Source organism: Natator depressus, chromosome 3 (genome assembly GCF_965152275.1).
Source record: "Natator depressus isolate rNatDep1 chromosome 3, rNatDep2.hap1, whole genome shotgun sequence".
Taxonomy (NCBI): Eukaryota; Metazoa; Chordata; order Testudines; family Cheloniidae; genus Natator; species Natator depressus.
In genome coordinates this window covers 31,308,279-31,319,483 of record NC_134236.1, presented here as the reverse complement: position 1 = coordinate 31,319,483, position 11,205 = coordinate 31,308,279, and the positions used below count along the sequence as shown (strand labels likewise).

Genomic DNA, 11,205 nt, shown 5'->3' with positions numbered 1-11,205 from the left:
TAACTGATGAAAACTCATTTATTTTGCGCAACTATTTTGATTTATTGCTGGAATGAGTTGCTGTGCATCATCAGTGTTAAATCAGGCTACTCTGTTCAGAGGTCTTGACATGATGGAAATGAGAGAAGGAACATTTCACATCTTTGCTACTTGGCAATGGGAAAAAGCTGCCAAGTTCTTTGGGGCAAGTAAGGGAAATGGCTTCTTTTCAGAACTGTGGCGTGTCAAAGAAGATATGGAATGTGGGTAGAAATTAGTTTTTAGTTCTAAGGGCCCGATTCTGCCTCAGGGTGTACGTCTACACTGCAGTTGGGGGTATGATTGTAGCTCAGATAGGCATACCTGCTCTAGCTTTAATCTAGCTAGCATGGCTAAAAAAAAATACTCTGGCACAGGGTGTACAAGCCCGCCTAGAATCGGTCTGCCAAACTAGCTAGTTTAAAGCTAGCAGGAATGTACCTACCTGAGCTCCAATATTGCCTCCCCTTGCAAAGTAGATGACCCCTGAGGTACACAGTTGCAACTCTCATTGAAATTCTGTGCCTAAGCACACAGAAATTAGATCTTGGTGTCTAAGGGAAGACTGGTGCACAGGAGATTTATACTTGAGGGGGGTTGAAATTAGAGCTGGTCAAAAAATTTCTGTAAAATGGTATTGCTGGGTTTTGACCAGCTCACAGATTAGCTGAAATTTTTTGAATACTTGAAATTTTGATCATTTAAATTAACTACCCACATTTTTTCTGCATGCATTTTATCCCTAAAATATCTTTTCTACATATTAATCATCTCAACGTTTTTTTGAAATTATATTTTTAAGCCTTTCTATCTAGTTGTAAACGTAACAAAAGTTTTTCTAAGAGCTTGATTATGGAACCCTTATTCATATAAAGAAAAGGAGTACTTGTGGCACCTTAGAGACTAACAAATTTATTTATTTGATGCATCTGATGAAGTGAGCTGTAGCTCACGAAAGCTTATGCTCAAATAAATTTGTTAGTCTCTAAAGTGCCACAAGTACTCCTTTTCTTTTTGTGAATACAGACTAACACGGCTGCTACTCTGAAACCTGTCCTTATTCATATAGTCCCCTTGAGGACAATAACTACATCATTATTCAGAGAAGTCGGGGCCAATGTCCTCCCAGTAGCTGAGACTCGCAAGAAATAAAAATACTTTGAAATTTCACACTTATGCCTTCACGTCACACGTATGCTCACAAATCATTGAAATCCTTCTCCAGCATATTTTTACCATGGTTTTGTTTACAAATAGTGATCCTGATTCTGCAGTCTTTATACTGGCAAAGCTCCCATTGAAGTGCCAGATGGGGTCTTCTACTAAATACTGGTACTGATTGAAGCATGTTTATGAGGTACAAAGCAAGGTCCTAATACTGCAAACATTTAAGCATAGAATTCAACTGTGAGTAGGCCTATTGATTTCAATGGGACTACTTAACTTTACGCACATGAAGTACATCAATAAGCGTTTGCGGGATCAGGGCCGTCACTATGTTACCATTGCAAAAACCCTGGGTAAAAGCAACAGCAGTTCTACAGAAAATCTTGGTAAGGATACCTGGGATTGTGCCAAAGCATACAGGGATTTTCAGCTTAATCATGAAAGTGCACAGCATTAGAATTAACAGTGCAATGCATTGTTGCCAGATTACAATATTCCAGAACTTTGTTGCCCAGATTCGATATGTGATTATGTTAATACTTGACTTTCTGATTAAGATAATTGAAAAGGGGATTGAAAATGGCTTTAAAATGCTGGTAAGTGGCAATTAGATATTAATAGCTTATTTCTTTCCCAAAGGTACTGAGCACTCACAACTCCTGTTGAAATCAATGCAGGCTACAAGCACTAAGCACCTTTGAAAAATCAGGGCATAAACACATTTCACTAACAAATGTCTAGAAGGGGAAAGCAATTCCCTATAAAGTAAAACAAATAAAGGACAGTACAGCCTTGACAATCTGAGTGATGCATGGACATTTTGAATAGAGCTGGATAATTTATGTTGTTTAGTTGTAACCCAAAACTCTAGAAAACTACCAACCAGTAAATAAAAATCAGAGCCCAACAATATCCTACCTCACCCATATATTATCAGCCCTCATCACATCCTTCCTTTCATGAAAGCCTGGTAAGATAAGATGGGCTGTGCAGTTTATTCTGGGCTATTTCAGGCCAGCTGGGACTTCAGATTCTAACGCTGAGAGCCCCTTGCAGAGAATCCCCCACCAGCAGCCCCCTCTTCGTTAATGTGAGGATGCTCCTACTTGAGCCCCTATGCTGAGTTCAATGGCAACAATGTCCCAAAGGAAGAGTGGTGCTCTCTAGGGTAGGCAGGTGCTAAATCATAAATCCTACAATCAAAGCTAGCACCTAAGGCCTACCAATAGGCAGCCAGAGCTAATCAAGGAGCTCTTGTGCAACATGCCCATGGTGAGAGGTCTTAATCAAGAAGGCGGTCGCATTCTCTACCAGTTTCAGTGTTCAAATTTATCTGAGGCATAGTTCCACATACTCTGCAGTGGTTCAGTCTAAAGGTGACAAAAGCAAGGATGATGGATCCACACACTAGAGGAATGATTGCAACCGCCAAGCTAGATGGACAAAAGCAGTCTTGGCTCCTGCTGCTATTTGGTCATTTTAGGGTATGTCTACACCAGAAATTAAGGTATATTTGGAATGTGGTAGACATAACAATGCTATCTTTAATCTAGCTAGTGTGGGTAACAATAGCAGTGAAGACATGGTGCCTAGGACCCCAGCATCGACCAGCAATCTGAGTATATACCCAGAGTCCCTGGTGGGCTTCTACTGGGGCAGCTAACCCATGAGGTCACATCATCATTACCATTGTTACCTGCACCAGCTAGATTAAAACTAGTGCAGGTATGCACTTGAAGTACAGATGTACCCTTTAAGAGTAGCTGGGGATCTAACCAAAACTGCAAACTGAGTTAACGACTGAGAAAAGACAGACACACACTCTCATCACCAGGGCAGCTATAATCCTTACCCTATCCACCGTTTGCTTCCCCAAATCCAAAAGCATCATTTCTGTCATATCTCAAGTAACCATTATACTCCTGGGCAAATTCTGTGCCAGAAAATTAAAAAATTCTGCACACAATATTTTAATATTCTGCATATTTTATTTGTCAAAATAACACAATAAAATCATGCCAATTTCAATTATTTTGGTAATTTATTTCAAAATACCTGTCAGCATATGTGTCTGTAACAATACAGATAAAAAGATACAGGGAATGTTTTTTTGACAAATAGATTCCTTAATAGGCATATTAATACAGAGCTAGCTAGCCCTCATTCATAGTAATGGAGATTGCTATATATTGCAGATCAGACTAGATTATCATAATGGCCCCTTCTGGCCTTAAAATGTATGCATAATCAATGGAAATTCAATGTGATTAATAGATCTTGAAGAAATGACACTGATGGGGATAAATGAGATTTGAATATTCAATGCCGAATTGTATTGTAAATATTTCATTGTTCTTATGGTATATAGTTATGTTCTTCAGTTTTATAAGCTTTGCTGTATTTCTTGCCTGATCCAAAACAAGAAATTAAACCTGTTAAGACAATTCATTTTTCATATTTCCTACAGTTAGAGAACATGTACCAGTAAAAATATTACTCTCATTCTTCAGCTTGATAAAGTGTTTTCCCTGGTGCATTTTGGAGTACTTTAACATTAGTGCTAACTGAATGCACTTGGTAGATTCGAATGCTCCAAAAATTGCATATTTTGTGTGTTCTCATTTCAAGCCCTGCTCATAAAAAGTAAAGAAAACATCAACGTGAAATCTACAGTATTTATACAGCAAGACACCAAATGTATTTGTCATACCTTTATCACTTTGATAAAGTCAGGAATATAATTCTCAAACGGGTTTTGCTGATTTTTTTAAAACACTAAAAAGATTTAGTTTGTGAGGTTTATCTCCCATGTAGTTCAAAATATAGTGAAACCGATGATGACTGTAAATCCAATCATGTAGCTTAGAAATGCCTACATTTAAATTCCACATTTTCTGCCTTTTATACATATTATAAAATAAAACTTCATTGTTTAGAAGTCATTTCAGTAGGTCAATAAGGGCACCAGTCCTGCATGAACAATAAAAAAGTAGTAAGATTCCTGCAACAAGACACACAAAAGTTACATATGAACAATCAGATGCCGATCTATAATAGAACTGGGCTGGGCTTTATATATAGATAGCTATTCTGGTTTGCCTCCCACTTATCTACAGTAATGTATAAACAGCATAAAGATCTGAATCAACAATCGCCCTCAGTCAGGCACACTAACTCAAATATTCATGCCAAGACCAATACACTTTTTTAAATTAGTGGTGATTTGCCATAACTTCTTAAGAGGTGGGCGGGTCCAAACTTCCTGGTTCCACCCAGATCCAAGCCAGTACAACCTTCCTAAGATATTTTAAGTAATCTAAGGGTTTCTAACATAAAAACTCTATTGGCTTTTTAAAGAGACGTGAACAGTAGCTCTTCCTCTCATGAAATGTACATGGATCAGCTGGCTGAATTCCTTGAATCCTGGCTCCCCGGCAAGGATCTCACAAGCTCTGCATCTGCAACTATGGAGTCGTATAGGTCTGTAAATCACAGCTCTCTCTTTTCCAGAGAGGACAAATGCCAGGCACACTTCATCTGACTTATACCTTAACTCTCAAAATCTCTCAGGAAAGTAATAAGCATCCACAAAACCACCCACAGAAGTTGTGTGTGAATGTTATGTAAAAATTTGGGCCAGATCCTTGCCTCAATACAGCCCCTTTGTGCTACTGTAGTGATGCAAAATGGTTGCAAAGTTAGCTTAATCAGCTTCCAGGAGAATGCTTGTGTGTAGGGGAATCTCCCAGGTGGCATAAATGGATCGATACATAACATTAAAATGTAGTGTGTGAACACAGAGAAGAAAATATTAAACCAACTATCATGGGAGACAGCTTGATTCAGCAGATGAGGTACAGAATCAGGACACCTGGGTTCTCTTCCTGGGTTTGCCACTGAATTGCTATGCAATCTTGGGCAAGTTACTTAAACTCTCCCTGCCTCTGGTTTCCCATCTATCGACTCCCTGATTAGCTGCCTTTGTAATACAACTACTTTGTAAGGTCTATGAATTTAAAGGTGCTATATAAGTAATATAGGTAATAATTATTGATGCAAATGAGAAACAAAGACAATCCAACCCAACAATTTATTGTACAAACACCAGCGACTGTCACAATGTTTATTAATAGCTATAAGATAGTTTTTTTCTTCGAATCCACACGAATTGAAAATGTTGACAAGAATCCCTGTGAAGCAAAATTGCTCTATTTCACAGTGCCTTAGTACTGGCTGTATTCTACCAATTAGAGACAAGCCAGCCACAGAACCACAGACCCAAACACCCTTAGCTTGGATTCAAACCCAACTTCTGTAGCAGGCCTTTGCTATTCAGTTCTGTGAGGGAGTTCTCCAAGTGAAGGAGGAGCGATTATGTGATCCTCTGGGAAAGGCTGTTTGTAGTGTGTATGTTTGTGGTGTGCTTGCTGCTTGACTGAAATACACCATGTGGTCCGTTTGTTTGGGGGACCATGGGCTGAGCCTAGTGGCCTGCTAGGCAAGGCTGAGAGCTTCTTAATGAGGCTTTGAGCCCTAAGCCCTTTAACACTCATCAACCCTTAACCAGGGGGCGGGGCTACTCAGGAAGACCAGGGCTTTAAAAAGCCCACTCTTAAGTGACCAAAGGAGCTAGCAAACGGGAGTAGGTAACAGAGGAGTTCTGCAAGGGAATTTGGAGAGGGAGTGTGAGGGGAGGGCTAGATACACTTTATATTTTTAAACTTAAAGCCAAAACCACCCCCGATAACAACAAAAAAGGAACAAGCTGCAGGAGTAAAAAGAGAATGCAGGCAGAATTCCAGCAACAGAGTGGGGGCTATCCAGTTTATTGCACCCAATGCAGCATGTATGATTACCTGCCCTATGGGCAGGTGGTATAAGTGTGCATTCAATGCAAGGAGCTCCTGGCCCTCAGAGACCATGTACAGGCTTTGGAGCCCAGAGTGGCTGAACTGGAGGAGCTAAGGGAGACAGAAAAGTACATAGATGAGACTTTCCGGGACACAGTAAAATGAACCCAACCCTGGTCCAACAGGCTCTGTTCTGTTGAGAAGGATGAACATCTCAGGGAAGGAGAACATCCAACTAGAGCAGGTGGAAACAATCCCATAGTTGGGACCCTCCTTCCAGATGTCGGGGTATCCTCTCGCACTGAGGATACCTCTCTGGGGGAGGGAACTCCAGTTATTAGGAAGAGACAGGTATTAGTAATGGGCGATTCAATTGTTAGAAACACAGATAGCTGGGTTTGCGATGACGAGGAGAACCGCATGGTGACTTGCCTGCCTAGTGCAAAGGTTGCGGATCTCTCAAGACATCTAGATAGACTTATGTGTAGTGCTGGAGAGCAGCCGGTAGTCATGGTACATGTAGGTAGGAAAGGATTGAGAGAGGTCCTGGAAGCCAAATTTAGGCTGCTAGGTAAGAGACTGAAGTCCAGGACCTCCATATGAGCATTCTCTGAAATGCTTCCAGTTCCATGCGCAGGGCCACTTAGCCAGGCAGACCTGCAGGGTCTCACTGCGTAGATGAGAAGATGGTGTAGGGAGGAGGGGTTTACATTTATTAGGAATTGGGGAAAACTTTTGAGAAAGGAGGAGCCTATACAGGAAGGATGGGCTCCACCAAAACCAAAATGGAAACAGATTGCTGGCACTTAAAATTAAAAAGCTCGCTGGGCAGTTTTTAAACTAAGGACTGGGGGAAAGCCAACAGGTGTGGAGGAGCACATGGTTCAGACAGAGACATCCCTTAGGGAAGGATCTATTAATTGAGATCCTTTATGTCCTAGTAAGGAGGAGAGGATGGAAGATAATAAAATAGGGGTAGGATCTGATGGGAAACAGTCAAATGAAAAAGGGTCCCATTCAATTACATCATGTAATTGCAGTCAACTAAAAAGTGAAAAGTTTTTAAAGTGCTTATATACAAATGCTAGAAGTCTAAATAATAAGATGGGTGAACTAGAGTGCCTTGTATTAAATGAGGATATTGACATAATAGGCATCACAGAAACTTGGTGGAATGAGGATAATCAGTGGGACACAGTAATACCATACAAAATATATCGGAAGGACAGAACAGATCGTGCTGGTGGGGGAGTGGCACTGTATGTAAAAGAAGGAGTAGAATCAAATGAAGTAAAAATCTTAAATGAACCAAACTGTACCATAGAATCTCTATGGATAGTAATTCCATGCTCTAATAATAAGAATATGGCAGTAGGGATAGATTACTGACCACCTGACCAGGATGGTAATAGTGACTGTGAAATGTTTAGGGAGATTAGAGAGGCCATAAAATTAGAGAAGCTATGAAAATAAAAAACTCAATAATAATGGGGGATTTCAACTATCCCCATATTGACTGGGTACATATCACATCAGGACGGGATGCAGAGATAAAGTTTCTTGACACCTTAAATGACTGCTTCTTGGAGCAGCTAGTCCTGGAACCGACAAGAGGAGAGGCAATTCTTGATTTAGTCCTAAGCAATGTTCCCTCTAATTTTTGACAGGCCGTGTGCACAAAAAATTTCTTCTGTGCAAATGTTTGTGCGCGTGGTGTTTCGCCGTGTGCGTGGGGTTTAGGATCTGTGTTCACGCACACACGCTCACAGCTTAGAGGGAACAGTGGTCCTAGGTGAAGCACAGGATCTGGTCCAAAGAGGTGACTATATCAGGACCGCTTGGTAATAGTGACCATAATATAATTAAATTTAACATCTCTGTGGCGGGGAAAACACCACAGCAGCTCAACTTTCTAGTATTTAATTTCAGAAAGGGGAACTATTCAAAAATGAGGAAGTTAGTTAAGCTGAAATTAAAAGGTACAGCACAAAAAGTGAAATCCCTGCAAGCTGCATGGAAACTTTTTAAAGACACCGTAATAGAGGCTCAACTTAAATATATACCCCAAATTAAAAAACATAGTAAGAGAACCAAAAAAGTGCCACCCTGGCTAACCAACAAAGTAAAAGAAGCAGTAAGAGACAAAAAGGCATCCTTTAAAAAGTGGAAGTTAAATTCTAGTGAGGAAAATGGAAAGGTGCATAAATTCTGGCAAATGAAGTGTAAAAATATAATTAGGAAGGCCAAAAAAGAATTTGAAGAACAGCTAGCCAAAGACTCAAAAAGGAATAGCAAAAAAAAAAAATTTAAGTACATCAGAAGCAGGAAGCCTCCTAAACAACCAGTGGGGCCACTGGACAATTGAGACGCTAAAGGAGCACTCAAGGACGACAAGGCCACTGTGGAGAAACTAAATTAATTCTTTGCATCGGTCTTCATGGCTGAGGATATGAGAGAGATTCAGAAATGTGAGCCGTTCTTTTTATGTGACAAATCTGAGGAACTGTCCCAGATTGAGGTGTCAGTAGAGGAGGTTTTGGAACAAACTGATAAACTAAGCAGTAATAAGTCACCAGGACCAGATGCTATTCACCCAAGAGTTCTGAAGGAACTCAAATGTAAAATTGCAGAACTATTAACTGTAGTTTGTAACCTATCATTTAAATCTGCTTCTGTACCAGATGACTAGAGGATAGCTAATGTGACCCAATTTTTAAAAAGGGCTCCAGAGGTGATCCCGGCAATTACAGGCTGGGACACCTAACTTCAGTACCAGGCAAATTGGTTGAAACGATAGTAATGAACAGAATTATTACGATGCATAGTTGAACACAATTTGTTGGGGAAGAGTCAACATGATTTTTGTAAAGGGAAATCATGCCTCACCAATCTACTATAATTCGTGGGGGCGGGAGGGGGAGAGTCAACAAGCATGTGCACAAGGGAGATCCAGTGGATATAGTGTACTTAGATTTTCAGAACGCCTTTGACAAGGTCCCTCACCAAAGGCTCTTAAGCAAAGTAAGCTGTCATGGGATAAGAGGGAAGGTCCTCTCATGGATTGGTAACTGGCTAAAAGATAGGAAACAAAGGGTAGGAATAACCTGTCAGTTTTCAGAATGGAGAGAGGTAAATAGTGGTGTCCCCCAGGGGTCTGTACTGTGACCAGTGCTATTCAATATATTAATAAATGATCTGGAAAAAGGGGTAAACAGTGAAGTGGCAAAATTTGCAGATGATACAAAACTACTCAAGATAGTTAAGTACCAATCAGACTGTGAAGAGCTACAAAAGGATCTCACAAAACTGGGTGACTGGGCAACAAAATGGCGGATGAAATTCAATGTTGATAAGTGCAAAGTAATGCACATTGGAAAACATAATCCCAATTATACATATAAAATGATGGGGTCTAAATTAGCTGTTATCCTTCAAGAAAGATCTTGGAATCATTGTGGATAGTTCTCTGAAAACATCCACTCAATGTGCAGCAGCAGTCAAAAAAGCAAACAGACTATTGGGAATCATTAAGAAAGGGATAGATAATAAAAAGAAAAATATCATATTGCCTCTGTAAATCCATGATATGCCCACATCTTGAACACTGTGTGCAGATCTGGTCGCCTCATTTCAAGAAAGATATATTGGAATTGGAAAAGATTCAGAAAAGGGCAACAAAAATGATTAGGGGTATGGAACGGCCGCCATATGAGGAAAGATTAATAAAACAGGGACTTTTCAGCTTGGAAAAGAGATAACTAAGGGGGGAATATGATAGAGGTCTATAAAATCATGACTGGTGTGGTGAAAGTAAATAAGGAAGTGTTATTTACGCCTTTTCATAACACAAGAACTAGGGGTCTCCAAATGAAATTAATAGGCAGCAGGTTTAAAACAAAAAAGGAAGTATTTTTTCACACAACGCACAGTCAACCTGTGGAACTCCTTGCCAGAGGATGTTGTGAAGGCCAAGTCTATAACAGGGTTCAAAAAAGAACTAGATAAATTCATGGAGGATAGGTCCATCAATGGCTATTAGTCAGGATGGGCAGGGATGGTGCCGCTAGCCTCTGTTTGCCAGAAGCTGTGAATGAGCGACAGGGGATGGATCACTTGATGAGTACCTGTTCTGTTCATTCCCTCTGGGGCACCTCGCACTGGCCACTGTCGGAAGACAGGATGCTAGGCTAGATGGAACTTTGGTCTGACCCAAAATGGCCATTCTTATGAATGGCAAATGAACTTTCTACATAAAAGGGACAGTGTCCTAATTTAATATAAAAATCCATTTAAAGAGATTCAGTGCACACTACTCACCTTGTGTGTCTTATCTCTATTTTTTTAATCCTGTGATGTTTTTCTATGTTAGGATCTTAATAACCTACTTCTTACCTAGCTTAGCTAACCACATTATTTTAAATAACATGCCAATCCTCAGAGTGGCTTACAGACACCAATACAACTGCTTGGCTGTTACTGAATAAGCTATTTCACAAAGCAAATACTGAGTCAACAAGTTGTATTTTTGCTTACAGTACTTCCATTCAAAATTTTGTGAAGCTTCTATTCAGCCTAACATTTAGCAGACCTTTTGTAAGCACAGCAATATTCTCGTTCTGCCTCTAAAAGCTATATGGCACATAGTACACGTAAAACCACTCAACTGGAATGCAGCCATCAACATTTCTTTTACATTTCCCTCAAACGCTCTTTCACAATATCATCGGCATATGGAACAAATAGGAATCTGCAGGACAAGCCACCAAATGCAAAGAATGCCAAGTAAAAAAGCATTTGGCTGAATTGCAAACAAGCTGAGAAGACTATTAAAAAAGTGGAGAACTAAAATGAATCATGTGCCCAAGTCTCCTGGTTTTCCAGGAATGTCCTAGTTTTAGGTGTTCTGACTTTCCAGTAGGGAGAGCAAAAATAAAGTATGTTTTGTTTTGCAGTTTTTGCTAAACCCTAGCTGGCCTGAGAATAGTTATTTGCCCACCGTGCCTACCCACTTCCCCTGCCTCCTCTGGCTCTGCTGTCACACAGCTGCCCTCTCAGTGACTGCAGTGCAGCTTCTGCCCTCTGCCAAGGGTTGTCAGCAGGCAGGGAGTGAAGAGCAGATGCGCTGTCAGATAAGCGTCTCCTCACCCGTTTCCAAGGCCAACTTAAGGCC

The 11,205-nt window shown here is 40.4% G+C and overlaps 1 long non-coding RNA gene across 1 annotated transcript in view; it reads right to left on the bottom strand.

Moving 5' to 3' along the window:
* LOC141984584 (uncharacterized) overlaps window positions 1–11,205 on the bottom strand; it is a 57,617-nt gene that overhangs the window by 34,736 nt on the left and 11,676 nt on the right. The gene's annotated exons all lie outside the window — the stretch shown is intronic.